This window comes from Aegilops tauschii, chromosome 2 (assembly GCF_002575655.3).
Source record: "Aegilops tauschii subsp. strangulata cultivar AL8/78 chromosome 2, Aet v6.0, whole genome shotgun sequence".
In the NCBI taxonomy this organism is placed as follows: domain Eukaryota; kingdom Viridiplantae; phylum Streptophyta; class Magnoliopsida; order Poales; family Poaceae; genus Aegilops; species Aegilops tauschii.
In genome coordinates, this window is record NC_053036.3 from 468,859,453 (window position 1) to 468,862,598 (window position 3,146).

The window sequence follows — 3,146 nt, forward strand, 5'->3', positions numbered from 1 at the left end:
GAGGGCAGGAAGGAGGCCGGTGAGGCCACGGCGGCTCGCGACGCGGCATTGGCCAACGCAGCGTCTGCCATGAAGCGTTGCAGCAAGGTGGAAGCCGAGCTGAAGTTCCTCCATGAGGATAAGGTTATCGGCACACGTCGTCTTCGAGAACAGGAGGAGGAGCTCAGGACCCGGGAGCCGCGCTCGCCGACCGCGACACCAAGCTGGAGCAAGCAGCCCAGAACAGGCTGCTGAGAGGAACCTCCTGGGCATACTGAAGGAAGAGGTGGACAGGGCCCAGGCGTCCCACACTAATCATGTCTCTGCGGTGACGGCCCAGTTGGATGCCAGGGAGAAGGCCCTGGTAGTGGCCAAGGAGGCCGCCGCCATGGGGCGCGCCGCCGTCACCTCCCTCGAGCTAAGGTCCCGCATGGCGCTGTAGTCCCTTTATGGGGAAGGGTTCGAGAAGCCGCTAGCGACTCCGGAGGAGGGCCATGCCGGGCTGCTCCCCAAGCTTGTCGCGTCGCTCGAGGGCATCGTTGCCGGTGTGGGCCATGGTGGAGGGGGAGAGCCGCGCGCTTTTCACCGCGGCCACGACGCGCGTCTTCAGCCACCTCCACCTTCGGGATCCGGGCCTTGACCTTGGCACGTTGATCGAACCTATGGCCCCTGATTCTAGCGGTGCTGCTGCCGAGGCCGTGGGGAAGCATGTGGAGGCCCTGCTGCAGAAGTTCCTCTGTGTCGACCCCACGGCTGCGACGCCCGGAGCCGGTGGTGAGGATGGCGGCGACGTTATCGACGACGGGCCCGCCTAGGCAAGCGATGGTGGTGACCAAGGCTGAAGAAGAGGCGCTTCCTCCTGGTTCAAACCTGCGACATTTACCGTGCCTTGTGGAGGCGTGAGAACTTCTGCTTCGAACTTTAAGAGACAATATGTTCTGTAATAATTTGCTCGGGCCCCGCAACTTCCTTTCTGTTTGCTTTAGTGTTCTGCGTCGGCAGGGTCCGGCCCCGCGCGTACCTCAACCGCCGTTGGGGCATCCGGATCACCAGGACGAGACCCAGGGTGAGCAGCTACGTGGCCAGTGAGGCCCCTGAGTCGCGATGCTCAGGGGTCCCCCTTGACGTACAAATGACCCTCGCGAAGGAGACGTGAGCATTGTTTTTGGTGTTCTGCGTTGGCAGGGCCCGGCCCTGCGCATACCTCAACCGCCGTTGGGGCGTCTGCATCACCAGGACGAGACCAAGGGGTGAGGGGCTACATGACCAGCGAGGCCCCTGAGTCGCGATGCTCAGGTGTCCCCCTTGACGTACGAACAACTCTCCATACCTTTCCTTGCCGGCCTCCGCTCGGGAGGGACGCGAGAAGACCAGGTCCGAGGGACCTGGTGAGGTGGCATACGCCAGGCGTGACCTGAGCGTAGCCCCCATGCCCAACCCCCTCTCGTGACTCTCTCGAGGGGAAAGCAATGTGGCGAGGCCAAGCAACGAGCCTGGTGGCTCTCCTGAGGTTGTTGCAGCCGCTAGGGTGCCCTCAGTTGTTTATTCACCAGCGCGGAGCATAGCCGCTCCTCGACAGTGTCTTGCCAGCATGGAGCATGGGGCTTCCACTGGTTCACGGGTGGGAGCTCCCTCTGGGGGGAGACTCCGGGGTGTGTACAACCCCGTCCTGGCACGTGGCTTGCACGGCAGGACTAGAGGAGGTGTGTATGGGCACTCGTGAGCCAGCGCTGGACTCACGAGGCCCTACCTCAAGGCGGGTTGCGCCTAAATTTTGGTTCAGAGTATTTGCAAGGGTCCTGCGAGATGGTCAGGTAACCTGCACCGGGCGAATCTCTAGAGGATATTGCATGAGAAGGCCAAACACCAACGACCACAAGAGGTGACGTGAACGTGGCCGGCCTGCCAGACAGAGCTCAACCGTTGGGTTTGTCGGCACTGCAGGGATGGACCTGAGCATAGACGACGTGCCAGGTCTTCTCATGCGGAGGTCCTGAAGAAAGAGAGCTGGCGCGCAGCTCCTGCGACGGCGAGGCACCGAGGAGCACGCCTAACTCATCCACTCTTGAATAGCTCATGCGAGAACAAGGCACACAGGACCATGGGAGGTAACGTGCGCGGGAGCTGGCCCGCGAGACAGAGCTCAGCCACTTGGGTTTAGCGACGCTGCAGGGACGGACCCGAGCACAGACACCGTACCAGTCCTTAATCATGAGGCGGTCAGGGGCGGGTTTGTGACGGCGCACGCCATTCATGGTAGCGAAGCACCGGACATGCATGTAGTTGTCGGATTTTGGGCTCCGCAGACACTTGATAAATTCGAACTTTGGGGTCCGTGCGAAGAACTCAACCTCCCCAGTCTGCCTACTCGCCAATCTCATGGCCCAGCTCTATGAACTGGAAGAAAACGGGACAAGGCAGTTTAGCCAGGTTCGGGCTACCTTGCGGTGTAAAACCCTACTCCTACTTTGTGGTGGATTGGCCTCGATGGGCTGAGGATGAACTAGTACCGTGGGAGAACAACCTTAGGAGGAGTTGTGTTCTTGTGCTCGAGTGAGTGGGTGAGTGTGAGGATGGAATGGATCCGATCCGGTCTCCTCCCTCCTCCCTTCGGTGGTGGTGTTGCTCTACTTATAGTGGCCTTGGTCCTCTTCCCAAATGAAGGCGGGAAGGGATCCCACAATGGCCAAATTCGACGGGAGACAACCAGTACATCTTATCCTGACAAAAGTAGTCTTCGCCAGCAAAGCCTCTGGTCGTGACGCCGTGGTCGGCTCGGTGATGACCTCCGTCTTGCCGTCCTGGCGGTCTTGGTCTTGTTGCATGGGAATGGAAACCTTTGACTGATTCCTCAGGACTCCACATCTGCGCTTGCCTCCTTAGCACCAAAGAGGAAACAGTTGTCCTGCACCCGCTGGCGCCCGCCTGGCCACGGTCGTCATGGCTCATGTCATCCGAACCTCACGAGGCGAGGCTTGCATAGAAATCTCCGCTCCTCAGGAGCCAGCAGAGGAGGCCGCTCCTGCCGGAGGTCTTGGTGTCGTCCGCCTCGCGAGGCTTGGCCCCTCACGAGGGTCTTGAGTTGTTGACGCTGAAGATGGGCCGTACCAGGCCGTCGATGGAGCCATGCCGTGGGCTACAGGCAGGCAAGTCTGGGTACCCCCGTT